Below are 17,643 nucleotides of genomic sequence, written 5' to 3' on the forward strand. Positions count from 1 at the left end.
CACGTCCACATGCACCAACAACCATCCAGCAGTTACCGACATCGCTGATGGAGGAACGGAATGGCCTGCCAGAAGAACTCCTTGCCAATCTTGTGCTTAGCATTGGAGCACGTTGCCTGGTGGTCACTCACACTACTAAGAACTAAATCCCGCCGTCTGTAATGTCCAGGAGTCGCGGTGACTTCAGTGTAATTGTCATTGAGTATTACATTCAATTGCATTATCTACTATACTGTAAGAGTTCTCCCTATGCATGGCGAAAGTTTCATCGTGCTATGTCACTCGGCAGTTACACCCCATGCGACGTTAGTTTTGAGGTGTACTCCACGGGGATACTGGGAAAACTGTGAACAAGTTTCAACAAGTTTATTGACAGGAAAAGTACGTCTGCTTCGACGGTAAGAACAAAAAGCACAAAATACAACGTCTCACTAGGCGCTGGTACTGAGGCTTGACAGAGCTGCTATGTGAAGCCGCCTGACTTTCTAGTATGTAGTAACATCAGTAGGAGTTTCGTAGGAGCATACACTTACTGGGAAATAATCCAAGTCCCGACAATGTTGTCCTGATCGGGCCCAACACAGGCATGGAAAAGTTTATCAATGCAGTCTAAGTCCAAGGAGGAAACAACGATGAAAGCTGCGAACAGCGGCGTCGGTCCCTACGACGGGCTTCGAGAGCCTCCTGAGACGATGAAGTGAGCCGGAAGAAATGGCTCGTGTAGTTCACTCGCTGACCTCTATAGCTGCCGGCGGCGAAAGATTCGTGATAGTATTTTCTTGACACGTGTTGTGCGGACGCGAATAGGTCCCTCGAAAGCGGCGGCTCAGCCAGCGCTGGTATAGCCGCCTAGTGTACAGTCGTGACTGCGACACGGAAGTTCGCGGTGCTAAAGCGTGCAGGGGTCATGTAGACTGCATACGTGCCCGGGCGGTTGCCGTTCCCTTTTTCATACATCTCCGATATAGCAGATTTCGTCCTTCAGTTTTGCACATCAATGTAGAGAGAGAGAGCAAAAGAGTTCCTGTTATACCTCCCTGTGGCACACCTGACATTACCTATGTCTCTGATGAACACTACGTACTGAGTTGTATTACTTAAAAAAGTACTATGTTACTAAATCGAAAGCTTTTAGACAATCTAGACATCCAGAAACAGCCTGGTTTCCTCTGTCCGTAGGACCGGGCACCTGTTGGCAGACTTCTGTCGAGCCGGCGTGTGCCGGCAGCTGCTATCGCGCTGCTACGGCCTCGGCGGCGCACAAGGACAGCTGCTTTGCGCGCCAACCCCTCATTACGCTTATCGCCAGGCGCGTCCTACATACCCGCCGCCGTAGGAAGGCCTCGCCGGGGCGTGGGAGTACCTGCGAGCGCGCTCTGCTTGTGTTACACCTGCCTACAGTCCTCCACAGGGCTCGTTTAAGAACCCACCTCTACACCGTTATATACAGGGTACATCAAAATTTATGTTACAAGGCGTCATGGTTGAGAGATTTGAGCACATTTTCCTAATAAACTTGTGTTCGAAAACGTTTCGTTTCTATGCTAGCTGTGGTGTCACAGCCAGACACCACACTTGCTAGGTGGTAGCTTTTAAATAGGCCGCGGTCCGCTAGTATACGTCGGGCCCGCGTGTCGCCACTGTCAGTGATAGCAGACCGAGCGCCGCCACACGGCAGGTCTAGAGAGACGTCCTAGCACTCGCCCCAGTTGTACAGCCTACTTTGCTAGCGATGCTACCCTGACAAATACGCTCTCATTTGCCGAGACGATAGTTAGCATAGCCTTCAGCTACGTCAGTTGCTACGACCTAGCAAGGCGCCATTACCAATTGATACTGAGATATTAAAAGCATGTACATTCAAGAGCGATGTGCTCCACTTGTGGAATAAAGTTAAGTATTACTTCAACTACGTACTTTATTTGCTACTACAATTTCCCTTAACTGTTCCAGACCTCACGCCAATCTGCGTGAGCTTGCACGCGTGCATTTCGGCCTCCTCTAGCTACAAGGTGTTGGCTCTTCTGCCAACACTTCACTAGCGTCTCTGAAATGTGGAGGGGGACGTAGGCATATTGTATCATTCAATGTAGGCAACGAGTAAAGGAGACAATGTAAATTGCGATCGCTCCGAGTCATAAGTTCGTACCTCAGGCCCGTGTGTGAAGATGGCGCCAATTAAACTGTATTTCTGCGAGAGGTCTTATCCGCGTGGTTGGACGAGGGGTCCTCTGACATCCGTTGTGCCATGTGGTTCCATCAGGATGGCGCTCCAGCACACTTCTACAGTGTGAGATGTGGCGACTTCAATAGCACCTTCGGCAACAGATGGAATGGAGGAAGAGGCCCTTCCTCACCGGACCTGACACTACTGGATTTTCATTTCTGGGGGTACATGGAAACCCTGGTGTGCGAGACACCTTAGAGTCAACACAAGGTCTTGTGGCACGGATTCAAGTAGCAGCTGGGACCATTATGTTATGCCGGGAATCTTTCCAAGAGTTCGGAAAAGCATCATCAGGCGACGCATATAATGTATCGAAGCTTGTGGCGGCTATATTGAGCGACTTCTGTAAGTGAATGAAACTTGTGTTTCTTGACAGTAATGTACACACGTCAAAAAAAGTATCGCATCACCTCGGTTCCGAGAGTTCCGGAACTTGTACAGAAAATTGGGATACAGATCAACATGAACATCATTTCCACCCTTTTTATTGCTCATGAAAACCACACATTGCATGTTGTACCACCATACAGCGAGAACTTCAGAGGTGATGGTCCAGATTGCTGTACACGCCGGTACCTCTAATAACCAGTAGCATGCTCTCTTACAGTGATGCATGCCTGTATTCGTTGTGGTACACCATCCATAAGTTCATCAAGGCATTATTGGTACAGATTGTCCCACTCCTCATCGGCGATTCGGCGTAGATCCCTCAGAGTGGTCGATGGCTGGTTCAAATGGCTCTGAGCACTATGGGACTCAACATCTTAGGTCATAAGTCCCCTAGAACTTAGAACTACTTAAACCTAACTAACCTAAGGACATCACACACACCCATGCCCGAGGCAGGATTCGAACCTGCGACCGTAGCAGTCCCGCGGTTCCGGACTGCAGCGCCAGAACCGCTAGACCACCGCGGCCGGCAGTGGTCGATGGATCACTAAACAGCCCTTTTCAATCTATTCCCCGCATATCCGATAGGGTTCATATCTGGAGAACATGCTGGCCACTCTACTCGAGCTATGTCGTTATCCTGAAGGAAGTTCAAATGGCTCTGAGCACTATGCGACTTAACTTCTGAGGTCATCAGTCGCCTAGAACTTAGAACTAATTAAACCTAACTAACCTAAGGACATCATACACATCCATGCCCGAGGCAGGATTCGAACCTGCGACCGTAGCGGTCGCTCGGTTCCAGACTGTAGCGCCTAGAACAGCTCGGCCACTCCGGCCGGCCTGAAGGAAGTCAGTCACCAGATGTGCACGACGGGGGCGCGAATTGTCGTCCATGAAGACGAATGCTTCACCATTATGCTGCCGATATGGTTGCACTATCGGTCGTAGGATGGCATTCACCTATCGTACAGCCGTTAGGGCGACTTCCATGACCAACGGCGGCGTACGTCGGCCCCACATAATGCCACCCCAAAACAGCGGGGAACCTCCTTGTTGCACTCGCTGGACAGTGCGTCTAAGGCGTTCAGCCTGACCAGGTTGCCTCCAAACACGTCTCCAACGATTGTCTGGTTGAAGGCCTATGCGACACTCATCGGTGAAGAGAACATGATGCCAATCCTGAGCGGTCCATTCGGCATGTTGTTGGGCCCATCTGTACCGCGCTGCATGGTGTCGTGGCTGCAAAGATGGATCTTGTCGTGGACGTCGGGAATGAAGTTGCGCATCATTCAGCCTACTGCCCACAGTTTGAGTCGTAACACGACGTCCTAAGGCTGCACGAAAAGCATTATTCAGCATGGTGGCGTTGCTGTCAGGGTTCCTCCGAGCCATAATCTGTAGGTGGCGGTCATCTACTGCAGTAGTAGCCCTTGGGTGGCCTGAACGAGGCATTTCATCGACAGTTCCTGTCTCTCTGTATCTGCTCCGAAGAACATCGCTTTGGTTCACTCCGAGACGCCTGGACATTTCCCTTGTTTCGAGCCCTTCCTGGCACGAAGAAACAGTGCGGACGCGATAGAACTGCGCTGTTGACCGTCTAGGCTTGGTTGAATTACAGACAACGCGAGCCGTGTACCTCCTTCCCGGTGGAATGACTGGAACTGATCGGCTGTCTGACCCCCTCCGTCTAATAGGCGCTGCTCATGCATGGTGTTTACATCTTTGGGCGGGTTTAGTGACATCTCTGAACAGTCAAAGGGGCTATATCTGCGATACAATATCCACAGTCAACGTCTATCTTCAGGAGTTCTGGGAACCAGGGTGATGCAAAACTTATTTGATGTGCGTGCATTGCCTCTTTTACTCCTTGCCTAACTTGTGTGATCGAAACTGCATGCGTTCTTCTCTACATTTCAGAGACTCTAGCACGAGAACGAAGCGTTTTCAAACATTAGTTTATTAGTACAATATGCTCATGTGGTACCTGTGTACCAGCCATTACGCCTTGTAACATACCTTTTGATACACCCTGTGTACTCCGAAAATCTCGATACAGTGCATGGCGGTAGTGTTTCGTACCAATGTTAGTCACCCCTGGCCCCTTTTCATTCACGTATAGAACAACGCAAAAATTTCCTGTGGTTAGGATGCGGTCCCCTTATTGCACTTAAAAAAACACTAAATGTGTAAGAATACGAACACATTTTATAGCTTTTTCAAATTTATTTGTCTTCCGTACAGTAGTCAAGCCTAAGTCACAGTAAATTACAGAAATTTTACATAAAATAGTTTCGGCGAAGCTCAATCACCATTATCAAATGTAACAAGTATGAAATAAGTCTGCTATTAATTATACTTGTTACATTTGGTAATGGTGACTGAGTTTCACCGAAACTAGTCATTTAAACTTTCTGTAATTTACTTTGATCATGTCTTGACTACTGTACTGAACTCAAATACATTTTTAAAAAAAGTCGCATTTACGGTAGCCGCGCCCCCTTAAAACAGTCATTTCTAATTACATTTTACAGCATACAGCGTACAGTTCAGCAACAGTTCGGAGACGATGATTGACTGTACAAAAGTCCGGACTTCATTCCAGACCCGGGCTTCCAATATCATTTACTTGCCCTGGCTTAGGCTCTTTAGGAGAAATGGCATACAGGCAGACGCTATACTGAAAGTGTCCCCAACATACTTCAAGCAGTCATAAAGGTGAAAATTGACACACCCCATATTAATGTCATAATTACTTAATACTTTCGATTGGATAGAGTACTTGCGCGTGTATTCATTTTCTACTTACGTCTGTTGTCTGACGATGAAACCATAGTTTCTGCAGTGCTGCTTAGTTCAGTGGTGAGTTCTGATTCGTAATCTGGTATGACTTCATAATCTTCCAATCACAGATTTCTACTCGCCCTTTCTAACTTCAGAAAAAGAAATTCTACGCCGCTATCGACAGAACTAAAAACACGAAAAAAGTACGTATAATTGATGACTGTGAACTTGTTCCCCAGGATTTAACAACGTTCGTCAAAGATTTGTGGAGACAACACTGTAGCACTCTTTTCTTGATAAAGAGATTAACTGAGTACAGTCCCACTGATTTCTGTTTTATTTACGTACAAAAAAAATCTGTTTTATCTAAGCTTGCCTCTGCATATTCAGAGGCGGTATTCATCATCCAGTCTTATTTATTCTCGTCCCACTTCACAAATGAGCAAAGAACTGTTCTTTACAACCGCTCCACAACTCTCCTTTTCAGGAAGAGAAAAGCCACTGCAGTGTCATTAATCTTTAACATATTCCCTTTCAGTAGTCTCCACAAGGTACAAGCTAGTAATGACATGTAATGTTCTTATAGTGGAGGCAAGCTCACAATCATAAACTCTACTACAAACGGTGAAGTCAAAGATAAATCAGCAGTTATCGACGATGCTTCCGGTGTGCCTCAAAGAACCAGAAAGCACTTTAAATGCCCCTTTTAAGTATAAATGATCGCGTTCACTTACGTTTATACCAGAAATCCTTAATATGCTTGAGTAACAGTGCATTGTCGATGCCAGTGTCGTTAATATTACCGCTCACGTACTGCGGACACAAAGAACCATTGCAATATTTCATCTCTGGCGATACGATATTTCGATTCGAAAGCTGGGACGCAGGCTTGATATTAACGTAATGCCCACAATGAGTTCACTGTAGAGACGGAGCAGTCTGTCAGTCAGTCAAAAACTGGGGAATGGCCTTGCGCACGAAAGCACACCAGGAGCCGCATGAAGTGTTTCAGACAGAAACACGGAAAACCTAGATCGGAATGGGGTTTGAACTCTGTTCCTCCCGAACAAAATTTCGGTGTTTTAGCGACTGTCATTCCCCATTCGAGGAGATGTATACAAAGCTGTTGGATAAAAGTGTACTAGAAGGAAAGGAGTGAGACAGGGTTATATTTTTAGATTTTTCGCCAGCCGCGGTGGCCGAGCGGTTCTAGGCGGTTCAGTCCGGAACCGCGCGACTGCTACGGTCGCAGGTTCGAATAATGCTCGGGCATGGATGTGTGTGATGCCCTTAGGTTAGTTGGGTTTAAGTAGTTCTAAGGAGACTGATGACCTCAGATGTTAAGTCCCATAGTGCTCAGAGCCATATGAACCATTTGAGATTTTTGATATGTAATCTTTATTTGGAATATATCTTTAAAGAAAAGAAGCCCTTAAAAATGTCGAAGAAGGAATAGTCTTGAACGGAGAGATGCTGACCGATTTCCGCTACACTGATGGTACTGTAATATTTGCTGATTCTTCAACATCTTGTGTCCCGAATCAACTACGACAATGAGCGTTATTGCCTAGGAATCAACATAAGTAAAACAAATTAATGCTCATCAGCAAGAAAGACATACCAAGCTGACCTTGAAACATTAATGGTAAACTTCCTGAGCAAGTGAACACATACACCTATCTAGGAACCAGCATTAACAACCAGTGATATAACTCGCAACAAATTGAAGTCATTATTGAGGAAGCAAGAGCAGCGTTTTGTAAAATGATTGATATGTTCAAGTACCATTACCTCTCAGTCCAAACAAAATTAAGATTCCTACGTTACTACATATAGGGGCGATTTTAAAGTTTCCGTTCTAAGGCCGCACAGCCCAGAATCGGTATGAAAATCAAGTGAAATCGCCATGAGCATTGAGGCAACAACCCCATCGACGTACCAGGCTAAGGTTATCCGTTTGGTAAAACACCATGACGTGCTGCATGAAAAAGTCTGTCACTGCCTGCTGCGCATCCTCGTGCGACAGGAATTGTCAATCTTTCAAGGCCTTTTTTAAGGGACCGAAGGCGTGATCCAAAAAAATTCCGTCGTTGTGTGATTGCAAATGGTCTCCAGGTAACTGAACATAGCCACAAGCAGTCAGTGATCGGTTCAGTTGGACCAGAGGACCCGGTCCATTCCATGAAAACAGAGCCCACACCATTACAGAGCCGCCACCAGCTTCCACAGGGCCTCGTTGACAACTTGGGTCATGGCTTCGTGCGGTCTGCGCCAGACTCGAACCCTACCATCACTCTTACCAACTGAAATCGGGACTGATCTGCCCAGACCATGATTTTCGATTCTAGGATCCACCTGACACGGGCTCGAGCCCAGGAGAACCACTGGAGGCGATGTCGTGCTGTTAGCAAAGGCATCGCGTTGGTCGTCTGCTCCCACTGCCCATTGACGCCAAATTTCGCCGTTTTGTCCTGCCAGATACGTTCGTCGTACATCCCACGTTGATTTCTGCGGTTATTTCACGCAATGTTGCTTGTCTGTTAGCACTGACAACTCGACGCATACGCCACAACTCTTCGTCGTTAAGTGGAGACCGTCGGCCACTTTGTAATGAGAGGTAAGGCCTGAAATTTGGTATTCTCGGCACACTCTTGACGCTATGGATCTCGGGACACTGAATTCCCTAATCATTTCCAAAATGGAAAGTCCCATGCGTCTAGATCCAACGACCATTCCGGGTACAAAGTCTGTTATTCCCGTCGTGCGGCCATAATCAGTTCGGAAACCTTTTCACACCAATCACCTGTATACAAATGACAGCTCCCCCAATGCACTGCCCTTTTATACCTTGTGCACATGATACTAAAAAATGGTTCAAATGGCTCTGAGCACTATGGGACTCAACATATATCGTCATCAGTCCCCTAGAACTTAGAACGACTTAAACCTAACTAACCTAAGGACACCACACATAATACTACGCCATTTTTATATGTGCATAACGTTATCCCATGATTCTAGTAACCTCAGTGTATATTAAGCAAATAATATGACAATATTCATGTTTTCAGTCATATAGAGACACGCGTCAACTTTTAAGGGCGTTAGTATCAACCCGATAAGTGTAACTGACCTCTGAAGTAACTTGTCAGTGTACAAGTAAGTTCTAACTTTATTTCAGATGTATTTTTTGCTGTACACAAACACAAAGCGAATGCTGCGGTGCTTGAGTGAGGCTAAAAGTTTGTTGATATGCATACAAACACGGATAAAGGAGCTACAACTTACAGAATAACAAGAAGTGCGTTGAACTATTAATCCAGCGTAAACACGCAACTAGAGAAACGTGGAAGGTAAACGAATTCTTATTTTGGACAGGACAGCTGCAGCAATCAAAATGTATTCGGCATAAAGATAGTGTTGATGAAGATATAAATACAAGATCAGTTTGCTAAATGCAGACAAACTACAGGAAACGATTCGTGAGAACCAAAAGAGGTCACACGGACATATCGTCGGAAATACGTTCCAACGGAGTTACACCTATTTGAAGGTGGAGATACAATATCTTTCACAGCGTACGTTTCAGTAATTTAAAACACACTTGAGAACATACCAGGCAAGGAATTATATTCTTTCTGTACTAGTATTTTAGTTCCACACTCAAGAGAGCTGTGAGCAGTAGCTCCATCATGTACTTAACTACATTACTTTTCGTACCGCTAAAGGTACGTCTTTCAGCAGGGGCAAAAGGAAATGCAGATATCTCTCGCCTGTAAGGTGTTGTGGAAGGATGACTGGTCCCACGAGACGGTCCCAAAAATCACCGTCCACTAATTGATGCTGAATTGATACTGATGGTTCGATGCGGTTATACCATGGGGACTCTCCGCAGACCACAGATAAGTGAAGTTTGACGACACCGTCGGTCGTAAAGGTAGCCTCATCTGTGAACAGATTGGATTAAAGTAATTCCAGAACCGTGGTGGCCTCTGCGACGAACGAGCGACAAAACCGTAGCCGTAGAGAGAAGGTAAAATGACATACAGGCATTGTAAGTTATACGGATAGTGGCAGCTGGAGGACCAACAGTCTGTTGCTGATAACTCAGTCACTGTCAAAGGCCTTTTATCTCGTCGTTCACGTGAGTGTACCTCCCTTGCAACTGGAAAACATGTCCATAGGATCTCTCAGATATCCCGCAGTTCGTCCTCATTTACAAAAACCATGTGTTATATTACGTAAACTGAAGATAGGTGAAAGACCGAAACGCACCTTGGCATAAATAAAGCTGTATAATCAAGTGGCTGGTTGCTGTAGTTCTTGAAGTAACTGATACGATGTGCTCATTGCCATGCACTGTGCACTGGATTGTGAAGTATTAATGTAGATGTCACTGTCAGAGGCCGAAATGCACGCGTTTTAGCTCACGCAGGCTGGCGTGAGAAGGGAAGAACTATACTGACGTGAGGTCTGGAACATGACAAGGAATTAGAATTCAGAAAGCGGACGTAGCTAGTTTGATACTTAACTTTAATCCATTAATGATGAACGTCGCTCTTGACGGTACATGAGTCACAATATTATCTGTTCAGAAGACATAGTAACTTGCTAGGTCGTAGCAAATGACGTAGCTGAAGGCTAAACTGTCGTCTCGGCAAATGAGAGCGTATGTAGACAGTGAACCATCGCTAGCAAAGTCGGCTGTACAAATGGGACGAGTGCTATGGAGTCTCTCTAGACTAGACCTGCCGTGTGGCGGCGCTCGGTCTGCAATCACTGATAGTGGCGACACGCGGGTCCGACGTATACTAACGGACCGCGGCCGATTTAAAGGCTACCACCTAGCAAGTGTGGTGTCTGGCGGTGACACCACACTGCCACTATCATTTGCGTGACAACCCCAGCGGCGAAAAAGGCAATGGCAGAAAACCCTGAAGGGTTCAGTCAATGAATTTCGTCCCATGAAAGTGCGAAATATGGAAATAGATGTAGTTGTAGGTATCATAGCAACGCCTCTTCCCTTTACCAACTGGAAAACGAGTCGTTTCAGAAGCCATTTTATAACAGTATCTGCTACACTAAACCATCACCTCGTGAACGGATTAGGCCAAGAGGAAAAGGGGGGGGGGCAGTTCTGAGCGGGAGGAGAGAGTGTGGGACGTTGAGGGGGGACACAATGTGATGGGCGTTCCCGGACACAGACCACTGCGTTTTCCGTGCAGCTGAGCTGGATTCGATAAGCGACCGCGAGTGATACTTGGGGGCAGGCGATTGTTTACGCAGCATGGGCTGCTCTGCCAGGGTATCGCTGACGCACCCTCTGCCCTCCACACAACTCCCCTTTAAGCGTTCCTGTTTATTTTTAGTGAAAATGATGGAGGCTGGATCGAGCGCACAGGAGCACACAATAGAATGGAAACGCGGCTGGAACTGACAGGAAACGAACGATCAGATATGTTCAGTTGTGAGCGAAGCCAGCTGAAGACATTGTTACATGAGTGGGATATCAGGGGACGGCAGTTCATCTAGGAAACAGATTGTCCTTAAAACCTATACTCTAAATAGGGAAGAATGATTAGCTTAACCATCTATGAACTGTCCGTGGCCGTTATTAATCACAGGGTACCAGAGATGCTGCTGTCTCTGTACGCACTGCTCTGGAACGGGCCACTAAGGCAAGATAACGTTGTTTACAGATTGTAGACACGAACTAGGGCGGCCATTATTCTTACGCTGCACGCGAGATTGTAACGGCAAGTGGCAAGTATCCACAATCCTATATATTTACGAAATTTAAAAAATATTAACGTAGATGAAGACAAAATGACAATTAGAATTAGAATTAGAATTAATAAGAATTAATAAGACGCCAGTTTTTGGAATTACACACTAAGGTACCAATCTTAGATAGTGAGCTGTATGTTGGCATATTGAAAGGTTGTTGTTGTTGTGGGCTTCAGTCCTGAGACTGGTTTGATGCAGCTCTCCATGCTACTCTATCCTGTGCAAGCTTCTTCATCTCCCAGTACCTACTGCAGCCTACATCCTTCTGAATCTGCTTAGTGTATTCATCTCTTGGTCTCCCTCTCCGATTTTTACCCTTCACGCTGCCCTCCAATACTAAATTGGTGATCCCTTGATGCCTCAGAACATGTCCTACCAACCGATCCCTTCTTCTAGTCAAGTTGTGCCACAAGCTCTTCGTCTCCCCAATTCTATTCAATACCTCCTCATTAGTTATGTCATCTACCCATCTAATCTTCAGCATTCTTCTGCAGCATCACATTTCGAAAGCTTCTATTCTCTTCTTGTCCAAACTATTTAACGTCCACGTTTCACTTCCATACATGGCTACACTCCATACAAATACTTTCAGAAACGACTTCCTGACATTTAAATCTATACTCGATGTTAACAAATTTCTCTTCTTCAGAAACGCTTTCTTTGCCATTGCCAGTCTACATTTTATATATTCTCTACTTCGACCATCATCAGTTATTTTGCTCCCAAAATAGCAAAACTCCTTTACTACTTTAAGTGTCTCATTTCCTAATCTAATTCCCTCAGCATCACCCGACTTAATTCGACTACATTCCATTATCCTCGTTTTGCTTTTGTTGATGTTCATCTTATACCCTCCTTTCAAGACACTGTCCAATCCGTTCAACTGCTCTTTCAAGTCCCTTGCTGTCTCTGACAGAATTACAATGTCATCAGCGAACCTCAAAGTTTTTATTTCTTCTCCATGAATTTTAATACCTACTCCGAACTTTTCTTTTGTTTCCTTTATTGCTTGCTCAATATACAGATTGAATAACATCGGGGATAGGCTACAACCCTGTCTCGCTCCCTTCCCAACCACTGCTTACCTTTCATACCCCTCGACTCTTATAACTGCCATCTGCTTTCTGTACAAATTGTAAATAGCCTTTCGCTCCCTGTATTTTACCCCTGCCACCTTTAGAATTTGAAAGAGAGTATTCCAGTCAACATTGTCAAAAGCTTTATCTAACTCTACAAATGCTAGAAACGTAGGTTTGCCTTTCCTTAATCTTTCTTGTAAGATAAGTCGTAGGGTCAGTATTGCCTCACGTGTTCCAACATTTCTACGGAATCCAAACTGATCTTCCCAGAGGTCGGCTTCTAGCTGTTTTCCCATTCGTCTGTAAAGAATTCGAGTTAGTATTTTGCAGCTGTGACTTATTAAACTGATATTTCGGTAATTTTCACATCTGTCAACACCTGCTTTCTTTGGGATTGGAATTATTATATTCTTCTTGAAGTCTGAGGGTATTTCGCCTGTCTCATACATCTTGCTCACCAGACGGTAGAGGTTTGTCAGGACTGGCTCTCCCAAGGCTGTCAGTAGTTCTATTGGAATATTGTCTACTCCCGGGGCCTTGTTTCGACTTAGGTCTTTCAGTGCTCTATCAAACTCTTCACGTAGTATCACATCTCCCGTTTCATCTTCATCTACATCCTCTTCCCTTTCTATAACATGCCCTCAAGTACATCGCCCTTGTGTAGTCCCTCTATGCACTCATCCACCTTTCCGCTTTCCCTTCTTTGCTTTGAACTGGGTTTCCATCTGAGCTTTTGATATTCATACAAGTGGTTCTCTTTTCTCCAACGGTCTCTTTAATTTTCCTGTAGGCAGTATCTATCTTACCCCTAGTGGGATAAGCCTCTACATCCTTACATTTGTCTATTATATGTGCATTTTTCAACAATCCTTATTATAGATAGCCAAAAGAACATGGTCGATGGCGATCACTGTGTTTGCACACAACGTGCTCATCTGTGACGTATTACTGCAGTGGCTCCCAACCTGGGAGTAATTACCCCCTGAGGGATAAAATGTTCTTTCCTGAAGGATGAAAACAAAACAGTTTAATAGCGCTTTGGTCACGAAACTAAACTGTTTTTAAGAGATCATTGCTATGATTACTATTTCGTAAGAGTGTAATACTGATTATGTAAGTTAGTTATTCCCTAAACTCCGTCCGAACAGGCCATGGAAGGCCCAACGATACCGACTGACCACCGTGTCACCTTCAGTAGCTTGGAGACGTTGGATGTGGATATTGAGGCGCTTCACAGCGCTCTACCAGCCGTTGTCAGTTTTCGTGCCCCGTGCCGCTACTTCTCAGTCAAATAGCTACTCACTTGGCCTCACAATGGCTGAGTAAACCCCGCTTGCCAACAGCGTTCGGCACGATCCGAGTAGTCACCCATCCAAGAGCAAGGCACGCCCAACAGCGCTTAACTTCGCTAATCTGACAGGTACCGGTGTAACCACTGCGGCAAGGCCGTTGGCTTTGATTACATAAGTAACCAACAATTAATTTTTTTTCAAATATCTGCTAGGATTACCGCGTGTCACAGTGTGATGGAGGTTATAGCTTGTGAAAAGAATATAGGAACATCTTCCTCATGTAGTGCGCCCACTACAGACATATTTTGTACTTTGTACTATGCATCAGTTACAGTAAAAATGAGACATATTCAGTACATATGTTTAACTATCTGATGAAGATGCCTTCTCGGAGTTGTACGTAGTTCCCGAACACACCATAAATTGCTGTATTCACTTCACAACTGAATAAATGGTCTCTAGCATGGAAACCATTCATTTCCTCGCATTAGTTCGTTGGACCTTTTCTGTTCCGTGTCCTCTCATCGATCAGTTCCTAGAGTTTGTACATGGTGGAAAAAAATCGCCCCGTATACTGAGTAATTTCATCCCGAAAAATTCTAGAGGGAGAATCCCTTTCAGGCTGGAGTAATCTATGTAAGTAAAGGTCTCACAGCACTGCGTGTATAGTCCATGGGTGATGTGTCGACCAACATTCTAGTATCAATTTATCGGCCCCCGTGGCGGTTATGGTTTTATCCGCACCAGTTAGCCACACTCTTACGGTTTATTGCATAAATCTATATTTGTTCCACGCAGTCCATCCCACTGCAAGCGGCTGAGAGCTCAGAAGTCGCATTCTACAAAACTGCTGTGAAATGCATCACTCTAACTTAAGGCAGCTATTAAACGATTGACATCTCTTACTCACGCTTATTATTATTATTTATCCAGAGTGCTAACCATTTTCAGTGTCCTGCGCTTTTCCAAATGTTTCTCTGCCAATAACAGCGTCGTTCACTGTTAGTTGCATAGATTTGCCGTTGATTTAATAAATTCATTTTTATAGATCTCTAATAATAACTGTCCAGTCGTCACCTTTCTGGTACATGTGCAACACTGCTTTTACCATTGGCGTTTCTTTTTCATTTTTCCATATACACATACACCGTAATGTTTAGCTTTTACTGATCGACAAAGTGGAAATTTATCAAATCCCTTGCGAAAGTCAAAAAGCTGTAAGGAAGAAAGGAAGACTGGGTTTAAATCCAGTCAACATCGAAGTCATTAGAGACGGAGCACAAGCTCGGATTGTGCCAAGGATGGGGAAGGAAATCAGCCGGATCTTTCAAAGGAATCACTTTCCTGGAGCGATTTAGGGAAATCACGAAAAACCTAAATCTGGATGGCCAGGCACCGGGGTTTTGAACAGTCGTCCTCCCGAATGCTAGTCCACAGTCAAAAAATTGTTTTAGCGCTACTAATCACAGCCTGCTATATTTAATAAAAGAATTTTGTTACGATATCTTTCTGCGTGGGTGAATCCACTCTTCTGTCTATAGTAGCGCCGTACTGTTGTAGGTTACCACACACAGGCATTCAACGTTTTCTTTAGTTCTACAGCAAACTTTCGTCAGCGTAATTCTGCAGTCTCGTTCCGAAGCACTTCTTAAAAAAACATCAGAACGCAAAAGTTGTAATCCGCACAAAACAGGCATTCAGATGCTACAAGATGGGAGTTAGTCATTCAGCATGTGCTCTTAGTTCTGATCAGCTAATTTCCTACAAATATCTCTAAGCTCGCAGTTCTTTCACGCATGCAAGTCGCCAGCAGTTCATCCTACAACGATTTATTTTCAGAATGTACAAGATAAGGGTACGTCCCAAAAAATCTCAAAAAAACAGTTACTCTAGACTAATAAATTTTATCGGGGCTACTAGACTACGAAACCTCGGAAGAAAAACTTTGCAGGCCAAAAGTGAGTTTTTAAATCTGTTTGCATCTATTCGATTCGTTCTGTCAGCACAATAAGAGAAAGTTTAAAGACCAGCACCTGCGATGTAATTCGCAGTTTAATTTCCGAAATTAAGTCTGGAAACGCAGCTTTAAACAGTGATTCGCTACGATATTTGCTGCGTAAAGAACCTTTAAAATAAAGTACAATGAAAAGTACCCACAGCCATAGACTTTTCGGTGTTTTCAAGACAGTTACGTCACCATGTGCAGATGTGTGATAGCGTGAATTTATGGGTAAAGCGCAGGAAGTAGAAGAGAATGTGAATCGCTCATCGACGCCACAGGGCTATACTAACCATAGTGCTATTGTAGATGGTATGACATTGTCTTCTTTCATTCTGAGAACTAACTCATGTAACTCATGGACTACATCACCTTTCAGAGTGGAGCAGACATTGGATTCGTATTCGGGAGAACTGGAATTACGAACTTCATCCAGGGATCTTTATACATCCTCCGTGGTTTCCTTCAAGGATATAAAGCTAGTGCTGCGATGATTACTTCAGTGTCAGGACCAATTTTGTCTCTTACTTTGTTCAGTCCGATCTACTGCTAGATCTCTCTCACCCTTATTGACAACAGGACGTAAAGCAATAACAATATCCTTTCGATGTATGGATCGGTTAAGCGACTATGCATGTCGAGGACATAGCATTTAACATTAATTCCGAATCGCAATAGAAACGACCATTTAGTTTTTTCATATATACAGAAGTGACAGTGGTGGGCAGATACTACGCTATAATTAATCGTTTTGTGTATATATATAATATTTTTGCTCACGAAGGGGTTGGCAGGCAGAGAGAGAGAGAGGGGTGGGCGAGGAGGGCGGGGGGGAGGAAGGCAGAATGGGTGAGTTGCGCCGGGAGGAGACGGGGACAAACATTACTCGCGTATTCAATCTTAGACCTAAATGCTAACACCTGCATGTTCAGAAAGAATGTGTATCATCGAGTTTAACAGAGCGCCAGAGGGTTTCAAATGTGTCATTGCTTGCGGCTACTATAGCGACAAGATTAAATTGCAGAACTGAATAACTATATGCTTTACACTTTTAGAAGAATATGAGAATAAGTAATCAAAATGTCGACATGGAAAGTATATAAAGGCAGAGCATTACTTACACGAAGATTAGGACAATGAATAAGCAATAAAAAATTTGTTCCAATAATATTTCATCTGGCGTCACGAAACAAAACAAACTACCCACCCAAGCAATATTCGAAATAATATCCATCCTCGAAAAATGGAACTACGTGTCGTCAGAGAATCTGCAGCACGCAAGGGTGGCCATTATTTCAACCACGTTCACTGTAACTGGCAGAAACATCGTACCTAAAGAGCTTTCTGAGAGGTGAGTTTCATTTGACAGTGGTGTCGGAAATGTGACAGTCACTAAAGATAATTAAAAACCGGATAAGATTTGGCACCCCGCCTTTGCATTCTTCATAACTGATATGTGATATATGCTAATGGCAACGGCCTTGCCGCAGTGGTAGCACTGGTTCCAATCACATCACTGTTAGGCTTGCACAGTATTTCGATGGGTATCCGTCAGGGTGTGCCGTCCGCCGTTGCCAAGCGAGGTGCACTCAGCCCTTGTGAGCCCAATAACTGAGGAGCACCTTGACAGAGAAGTAGCGGCTCCGGTCACGAGACCTGAGAACGGCCAGGAGAGCGGTGTGCTGACCACACACCCCTTTATATCCGCAACCAGTGATGCCTACCGGGTGTGGATTATGCGGAGGTCCGACATTACCGTTGGGCCTTCCGAGACCTGTTCGGACGGAGTTTAATTTAAATGTACGCTACTGGCCATTAAAATTGCTACACCAAGAAGAAATGCGGATGATAAACGAGTATTCATTGGACAAATACACTCCTGGAAATGGAAAAAAGAACACATTGACACCGGTGTCTCAGACCCACCATACTTGCTCCGGACACTGCGAGAGGGCTGTACAAGCAATGATCACACGCACGGCACAGCGGACACACCAGGAACCGCGGTGTTGGCCGTCGAATGGCGCTAGCTGCGCAGCATTTGTGCACCGCCGCCGTCAGTGTCAGCCAGTTTGCCGTGGCATA

The sequence above is a fragment of the Schistocerca cancellata genome, chromosome 7, assembly GCF_023864275.1.
Source record: "Schistocerca cancellata isolate TAMUIC-IGC-003103 chromosome 7, iqSchCanc2.1, whole genome shotgun sequence".
Classification (NCBI taxonomy): Eukaryota; Metazoa; Arthropoda; class Insecta; order Orthoptera; family Acrididae; genus Schistocerca; species Schistocerca cancellata.